Genomic DNA, 9,437 nt, shown 5'->3' on the forward strand with positions numbered 1-9,437 from the left:
TACTAGCAAGTCCAATTCAACAATAAATAAAAAGGTTAATATTATATGACCAAGCCATTATCTAGGAATACAAGGTTGGTTTAACATTCAAACTTCAATCTGTGAAATTTACCATGTACCAGAAGAAGAGAGAAAAAATGATCACATGATTCAGTAGAAGCAGATAGAATTTTGACAAACTTCAATAGCATTTACATTTTGAAAAATAAAGAAGTGCTCACTTTGGCAGCACATATACTAAAATTGGGACAATACAGAGATTAGGATGGCCCCTGTGTAAAGATGACAGGCAAATTTGTGAAGTGTTCCAAAATTTTTTTAAAGACTTCATTTACTTATCTGATAGAGAGAGAGAGAGAGAACACACAGACAGGGGGAGCGAAAGAGGGAGAGGGAGAAGCAGACTTCTCAGAGAGCAGGGAGCCAGACATGGGCTCAATCCTAGGACCCTGTGATCATGACCTGAGCCAAAGGCAGATGCTTGACTGACTGAGCCACTCAGGTGCTCCAAGTGTTCCATATTTTTTAAAATGATTTCCAGTTCAGAAAAAAAAAATAAAGCAAACTAGCAAGAGAGAAACTTCTTCAACTTGATAAAGGGCACTTATAAAAACCTTGACTATCATCAAGTATAAATGGTAAAAGACTGAATGTTTTCTCACTATGTCTGAAATAAGACAATGTTTCCTTTCCCCACTCTTACTTAACACTGTGCTATGGCCTGAATGTTTGTGCCCTTCCCCCACCAACTGATATCTTGAAATTATAGTCCTAATACCATCATATTATAATATTAGTTGGTGGAGGCTTTGGGAAGTGATTAGGTCACAAGGGTGAAGCTCTTATGAAATGGATTAGTGGTCTTATAAAAGATTTTACAGAGCTCCCTAGCCCCTTTCACCATGTGAGGACACAAGAACTCTGTGCCCTGGATGAGGCCTCACCTGACTATGTTGGCAGGTCGATCTCACATTTCCAGCCTCCTGAACTGTGAGAAATAAATTTGTATTTTAAGCTACCTTGTCTGTGGTTTTTTGTTATATCAGTCCAAACAGACTAAGACACATTATATGAAGATCATAGTCAGTGCAATAAGGTAAGAAAAAGAAATAAAAGGCACATACATTGAAAAGAAAGAAGTGATCTTTATTAACAAGTGATAATTGCGTTTGCAGAAAATTGTAAGGAATCTACCCGAAAAAAGCTTTAAAACTAATACAGATTGGGGTTCCTGGCTGGCTCAGCTAGAAAAGAATGTGACTCTTGATCTTGGGGTCATGAGCTCAAGCCCCATGTTGGATATAAAGACTACCAAAATACATATATATATAAAATAAGCTTAGGGCACCTAGGTGGTTCAGTAGATTAAGTGTCTGCCTTTGGCTCAGGTCATGATCTCTGGGTTCTGGCAATGACTCCCACATTGGGCTCCCTGCACAGCAGGGAGTCTGCTTCTCCCTCTATCCCTGCCCACTGCTCATGATCTCTCTCTCAGCTTCCTCTATCTCAAATAAAGAAATAAATAAAATTTAAAATAAACTTTAAAAAAGTAGTACAGAGGCACCTGGGTAGTACAGCTGCTTAAGTGTCTGACTCTTGGTTTCTGTTCAGGTTGTGATCTCAACCTGGGATCAAGCCCTGTGTTGGGTTCCAGGTTGAGTGTGGAGTCTGCTTGGCATTCTCTCTCCCTCTCTTCTTCATCACCCCCATTCTCTCTCTCAAATAAGCATTTTTTAAAAACTACTACAGATTAACAATAATACAAAATCCAAATATAAAAATCAATTTAAAATGGAATTTTAGGGGTGCTTGTGTGGCTCAGTCAGTTAAGCCTCTGCCTTCAGCTTAGGTCCTGATCCCAGCGTCCTAGGATTGAGCCCTACATCAGGCTCTCTGCTCATCAGGGAGCTGCTTCTCCCTCCTGCTGCTGTTCTGCCTGCTTGTGCTCTTTCCCTCTGTCAAATAAATAAATAAATAAAACCTCTAAAAAATTGAATTTAAAATATATGTAAGACCAAAAATGTTAAATTTAGAATTAAATCTAACAAAATATGTGTGTTAGCTCTGCATTGAAAAAATAAAAAAAAAAAAAAATCACTGAACAGGGATGCCTGGGTGGCTCAATGGGTTAGGCCTCTGCTTTCGGCTCAGGTCGTTATCTCAGGGTCCTGGGATTGAGCCCCACATTGGGCTCTCTGCTCAGTGGGGAGCCTGCTTCCCTGCCCACCCCCCCACCTGTCTTTTTGTCTACTTGTGATCACATTCTCTCTGTCAAATAAACAAAATCTTAAAAAGTAAAATAAAATAAAAAATCACTGAACACTATTTCAAAAACCCTAAGAAAATGGAGATACAGATCATATTTATGATTCAGATGACTCAATATTATTATCCCCAAATTCAACATAATCCAAGTCAAAATCTAAGCAAGTTTTTTTTTTTTTTCAAATTGACAAGCTCATTCTAAAGTTTATATGAGAAGAATGTAGAAGAAAAAAAACTGGGGAAAAAAAATGAACAGTTGGAAGTTTTACATGACCTGATTTAAAGTTTTATGAAACAGTAGTTAAGATAGTGTGTATTGTTATAAGAATAGACATATAGATCACAGAACTAAATACAAATTCCAGAAGTAGATAAACATATGTAGTCAACTGATTCTTGTCAAAGGAGTCAAAGTAATTCAAAAGGAAATGTACAGAATTTTCAACAAACATTATTGGAATAACTGGATATCTATCCATTTTCCTACCTACCACATGTGACATTATCAAACCTCAGCTGATACCTCACACTATACACACAGAAAAACTTGAAACAGATAATATACTTGAAAGTGAATGGTAATACTATAAAAATTTAGGAAAATATACAGGAGAAAATCTTTGTGACCTTTGTGTTGTCAAAAATTTCTTAGGACATAAAAAGCATTAATCACAAAAGAAAAAAATGATTGATTTTACTAAGATTTAATACTTCTATTCTTTGAAATATACTAAAGAAAATGAAAAGATAAGCCACAGATTGGGAGTAAATTTTTGCAAGATATATGTGATAAAGGACTTATAGCTAGATTAATAAGAAGATAGCCCAGTTTTTAAAAAAGCCAAAAGTTTCACAATCACTTCACCAAACAAGATAAATGAATGCCCCCAAAACATATCAAAAGATACTTAAGATCATTAGTCATCAGAAAAATGCAAATTGGAGCTAAGTAAGATACCACTACATACCAAATAAATTTAAAAGATTTTAAAGGGCTGACAATACTATGTGTTGATAAATATGTAGAGCCACTGGAACTTTCATATACTGCTGGTGGAAATGCAAGATGGTACATATACTTTGTAAAAAAGTTTCATAGTTTCCTAAATGTAAGAATACTTTGCATATAATTCATAAATTTTATTCCTTGGTATTTACCCAAGAGAACTGAAAACATACCTACAAAAACTTACTTGTAAATGAATGTTCATAGCATTTTTCATGATAATTAAAATCTAGAAATGACTCAGATATACATCCATAGGAGAATGAACAAAGCATGGTATGTCCATTGAATTGAATACCTCTTAGCAATAAAAAATCAGTGATATATACAGCCACATGTAACAAACTCTGAAACATGCTGAGTTAAAGAAGCCAAATACAAAAGAGTAAATATTCTCATTAAAATTTTCCCCTACAATTGTATATAATCTGTAGTGATAGAAAGTAGATTACAGTTTCTGAGAGGCAACAGTGGAATAGGGGTATGGTAGGTGTTGACTAGAAAGAGCACAAAGGACATTTTGGGGTGAAATCGTTCCTTATCATCGTGGTAGTTACTCAGGTGTATTCCTTTGTCAAAACTCTTATACAATGTATTTAAAATATATGCATTTTATTGTATGTAAATTATTCCTCAGTACAAGTGTTAAAAATTAGCAAACAACTTGGCACTGCCAACTATACATAAAAAATATCCTAACTAGGTATCATCTATCCCAAGAATGTAGCGATCAATATTTAAAAATCTATTAACAAAACACAGTCTTAAAAAATACAATATTAATTGTTGGGGAAAGGTGTAGGACATACATTCCTGATTTAAAACAAACACACATGGGGTGCCTGGGTGGCTCAGTGGGTTAAAGCCTCTGCCTTCAGCTCAGGTCATGATTCCAGGGTCCTGGGATGGAGCCCCGCATGGAGCCCCGCATAGAGCTCCCTACTCAGCAGGGAGACTGCCTCCCCCCCTCTTTGCCTGTCTCTGCCTACTTGTGATCTCTGTCTGTCAAATAAATGAATAAAATATAAAAATAAAAAACAAAAACAAAAACTTTAAAACGAGAAGTGGAGGGGAACTTCCTTAATTTCATTAGGGGTATCTACTACACACTTCTAGTAAAGTTCACACTTGATTGTAAAAGTAGTTTTAAAGCATTTCAGTTAATATCAGAGGTAAATGCAGATGCAGCTTTTAGGCAACAGACTTGGGCAATGAAAACTTCAACAAGGCAAAATGGTCCATAGTGACTCCCTAGCTGATGCAAACAGGCTTATTAAGTAACCCAGCTTGAACTAGCCCCAGGCCCTAACCAAATCAGGATGTCATCCCACAGTAAGGCCAAAACGCTTGCTAGCACTTCTTTGATTGAAAATGTTTCCCAGAGGATTGCTGGAAAAATGGCAGAGTAGGAAGACGCTAAGCTCCCCTTGTCCAAGGGACATAACTAGATAACTCTCACATGAGTGTAAATAACTCAGAAAATGCCCCGAAGACTGGCAGAACAAACTCCACAACTAAATGTAGACAAGAGCCCACATCAAAGACAGTAGGAAGGGTGGAGACCTGGTGAGGAACCAGACAGACCTCAGGACTCTCTGTGGGAGGAGTGGACCCACAAGTGCCGAGAGGGGAGAGAAACAGACTATCACAGCAGAAAGACTGCATGAGGATGAAGAATCCCCAAAACATTTGGCTTTGAAAACAGAACTTTTCAAATGGTTCTTACAACCAACAGAACTTAAAACCTGGAATTTTAAAAATCTGCAGGCTTGGCTCTGGGAGATCTGGGGGGGGGGGGGGGGGACAGGAAACCAAGTCCCTGCCGCTAAAGAGATAGCACCAAAAAAAGCCTGTAGAGATACAGCATAGAAGCAGCAGTTTGAAAAATGCCTGCGCATACAGGAAGAAGGATTATTTACTAATCTCAGAGTGTGTCTGGAAGGATAGATATGGTTGGGAAACTCCTCCAGGAACAAAGGAGCTGGCAGGCAACACTTACCTTTCCCCATTCCCCAGCATTAACACACAGCCACCTGTGGAAGCCAGTGTAGGGCCACCATACACCACCTAACTTGCTTATACTGCACCCTGCTTCCCCAATTTTGGCAGACCTGCCCCTCCAGCCAGGGTTGCCTCAGTCTCGGCACTGTGGGCCCCCTCTCCCAGAAGTCCTGAGCAAACTTTGCTACTATTGTGTTTCCCAAACTAAAAGCTTTGTGGAGCCACAGTCCCAGTAGCAGCAAAGTCCCTCCTCCCAGGGGACCCGTGCACAAACCTTGCTAAAACTTGGGGCGCCTGGGTGGCTCAGTGGGTTAAAGCCTCTGCCTTCGGCTCAGGTCATGGTCCCAGGGTCCTGGGATCGAGCCCCGCATCGGGCTCTCTGCTCGGCAGGGAGCCTGCTTTTCCCCCTTCTCTCTGTCTGCCTCTCTGCCTACTTGTGATCTCTGTCAAATAAATAAATAAAATCTTAAAAAAAAAAAAAAACCTTGCTAAAACTCCAAGTCCTGCCCCCCCCCACATTTGTGGATTTGCCCCCTCTAATCTGCTCTATGTCAGAGTCCATTCCAAGTGGGACCACAAACCTGGCAAGTGTACAAGCAGCCCTGACAGGGCCACCACCACTCTGAAGTGACTCCTGCTCTGGGGAGAGGGAAGGTTATCCACACAAGCCAGCTTGACTGTGACTCTGGCAGTGGACTGGGGGCAGGCAGCTGGTCTGACTGCAGGTCCCACCTACCAACCAAAGCTTCTCAGGGCACAACACAGGGAGAGCACCCTGCAATTTGGTACTATTGCATCTCTGGTAAACTCCTAGTCTGACTCAACTCAAGCCCAGGGCAGCCACAGACTGAACCACTAATACCACAGGGACAAAACACTGCTCACCAACAGGCAAAGAGAGTCACTGCAGATGACTGGACTGAAGGAAGAGGCAGGTTGGTCAAACAGCAAGGTGCACTGAACACACATAGGAGGAGACACTTCTATAAACAGGGACACCACACTGCACAACACTAGAGGATCTCTTCTTTATAAGGCCACACATTTCAAGAGTAGGAGACATATCTGACTTACATAACACAGAAACAAACACAGACAGGTAAACTAAATGAGGAGACAGGGGAATATGCCTCAAATGAAAGAATAGGACAAAACCATGGCAAAAGACTTAAGGGAAGCAGAGATAATATACCTGACAGAGAACTGAAATAAAGATACTCATTGGACTTGAGAAAAGAGTGAAGGGCATTCAGTGAGGTCCTTAATGAAGAGATAAAAAAGAATCAATCAGAGATGAAGAACACAATAAATGAAATTAGACGGAATAAATGGTAGACTAGAGGAAGCAGAAGAATGGATCAGCAACCTGGAGGACAGAGTAAAGGAAAATAATCAAGCTGAATGAAAAAAAAGTTATGCAAAATAGAACAGACTTAGGGAACTCGGTGACTCCATCAAGCCTAACAACATTTGCATTACACAGATCCTAGAAAGAGAAGAGAGAGAAAAGGAGCCAGAAAACTTATCTAAGGAAATAAAAGTGAAAACTACTAAATTCAAGTAAGATCCAAGAGGCAGAGATCCCCCAGCAAAATCAACCAAAGGATGGGCACCTGGGTGGCTCAGTTGGTTAAGCATCCAACTCTTGATTGTGGCTCAGGTCATGATCTCAGGATCATGAGATTAAGCTTCATATCAGGCTCCACCACAGTGGGCACAGGGGCATGGAACCTGCTTAAGACACTCCTCCCTCACCCTCTGTGGTCCGTACCATTCCCTTTTCCCTTCATGCACTCTAAATCAATCAATCAACCAAAGGAGGTCCAACCAAGCACATAGTAATTAAAATGGCAAAAAGTAGTGATAAAGAATTTTAAAAGCAGCAAGGGAAAACAGTTACATACAAGGGTAACCCCATTAGACTATCAGCTGATTTTTCAGCAGAAATTTTGCAGGCCAGAAGAGAATCAAATGGCATATTCTAAGTGTTGAAAGGAAAAAATCTGCAGCCAAGAATACTCTAACCAGCAAAGCTATCATTCAGAATAGAAGGACAGATAAAGAGTTTCCAAACAAATGTCAAATGAATTCATGACCACTAAACCATTCCTACAAGAAATGTTAAAGGGGACTCTTTAAGTGGAGAGGGAAGACCATAAATAAGAGTGACAAAAGTAGGGAGCATAAACACAGCAAAAATAGGGGCAGCTGAGTGGCTGTTAGTTAAGCATCTGACTCTTGATTTCAGCTTAGTTCATGATCTCAGGCTCATGGGATTGGCCCTAGGTCAGGCTCCACACTCAGCAGGGAGTCTACTTGGGGTTCCCGCTCTCCCTCTCCCATTGCCCCTCCCCCACCCCAGCATGAGCTTTCACTAAAACAAATAAATTTTTTTTTATAAACCAGTAAAAATAAGTATACCTGTAAAAATCAGTCAAGAGATTATGTAAAGTATGACACCATATACCTAAAATGCGGGAGGGAAAGGAGCAAAAAAGAATTCAAACTTAAGCTACCATCAACAATATAGGCCCCTATATGCAGATGTTACATACCAAATTCATCCTGAGGCCAGCATTACCCTGAACCAAAACCATAAAAAGCTGCAAAAAGAGAGAACTATAGGCCAATATTTCTGATGAACACCAATGCAAAAATCCTCAACAAAATGTAGCAAACTGAATCAAAAAATACTTTATAAGAACCATTCACCACAATCAAGTGGAATTTATTCTATATACAAGGGTGGTTCAATATTTGTGAATCAATCAACATGACACATTATTCAAAAGAGAAAGGATAAAAACTATATGATCATTTCACTAGATTCAGAAAAAGCATTTCACAAAGTACAACAAGCATTCATGATAAAAATCTCTCAGCAGGGGCACCTGGCTAGTTCAGTTAGTGGTGCATGTGACTCCTGATCTTGGAGTTGTGAGTTTAAACCCCACACTGGGCTTAGGGCTTACTTTAAAAAAATATAAAAAAATAAGTAAATAAATAGCTTCAACAAATTAGGTTCAGAAGGAATATACCTCAGATAATAAAATCTACATATGAGGGGTGCCTGGGTGACTCAGTTAGCTAAGCTTCTGCCTTCGGCTCCAGGTCAGGATGCTGGGATTGAGCCATGAGTCAGGCTCCCTGCTCAGTGGAGAGCCTGCTTCTCTCTCACCCTCCACCACTCCCCTCATCATATCCTTGTTCTCTCTTCTCTCAATCTCAAATAAATAAAATGTTTAAAAAAAAATAAAAACTATATATGAAAAACCCACAGCTACTGTCATATCAATGGGGACAAACTGAGCTTTTCCCTTAAGATAAGAAACGAAAGAGTGTCTACTCTCACCACTTTTATTCAGCATGGTACTGAAAGTCCTAGCCACAGCAATCAGACAACAAAAAGAAAAAGCATTCAAATTGGTAAGGAAGAAGTAAAGCACTCATCATTTGTAGATGACATGATACTATATGTATCTAAACTCTAAATACTATATGTATATGTATAGATACTATATGTATCTAAAACTCTAAAATTCCACCAAAAAACTACTAGAACTGATTAATGAATTCAGTAAGATCACAGGATACAAAAATCAATACAGAGAAATCTGCTGCATTTCTATATACTTTAATGCAGCAGAAAGAGAAATTAAGGAAACAATCCCATTTAAAATTGCACCCAAAATAAAAGAATACCAAAGAGCAGAGGTGCCTGGACAGCTCAGTGGGTTTCAGTGTCCAACTCTTGGTTTTGGCTCAGGTCATGATCTCATGGTTATGAGACTGAGCTCCAGTTGGTTTTGTGCTGAGCTGAGTGTGGAGTCTGCTTTGGATTCTCTTTCTTTTCTTCCTCTGTTCCTCCCCTGCTCATGCACTTGTGCTCTCTCTCTCTCTCAAAAAAATAAAATTTAAATAAAAGAATATCTAAGAATAAACCTCACCTGCATTGAAGCAGGTATATGCATAGAAGATCTGAGAAAGTCTTAGAATCCTTAGCAAGGATGACAGAAGTTCCTCTTCTCCTAAAGGCATTCATTAAAAACTAGAGGAGATGGGTGCTTGGGTGGCTCAGTGGGTTAAGCCGCTACCTTCGGCTCAGGTCATGATCTCAGGGTCCTGGAATCGAGTCCCGTATCAGGCTCTCTGCTCAGCGGGGAGC

The 9,437-nt window shown here is 39.7% G+C and overlaps 1 non-coding gene across 1 annotated transcript; it reads left to right on the forward strand.

Annotated features, from left to right (window-relative positions):
• Window positions 1–213: 213 nt before the first annotated feature.
• On the forward strand, window positions 214–317 carry LOC131830945 (U6 spliceosomal RNA). Its single transcript, XR_009353476.1, has one exon. It is a non-coding gene; the product is annotated as a U6 spliceosomal RNA (small nuclear RNA).
• Window positions 318–9,437: the final 9,120 nt, after the last annotated feature.

Source organism: Mustela lutreola, chromosome 4 (genome assembly GCF_030435805.1).
Source record: "Mustela lutreola isolate mMusLut2 chromosome 4, mMusLut2.pri, whole genome shotgun sequence".
In the NCBI taxonomy this organism is placed as follows: Eukaryota; Metazoa; Chordata; class Mammalia; order Carnivora; family Mustelidae; genus Mustela; species Mustela lutreola.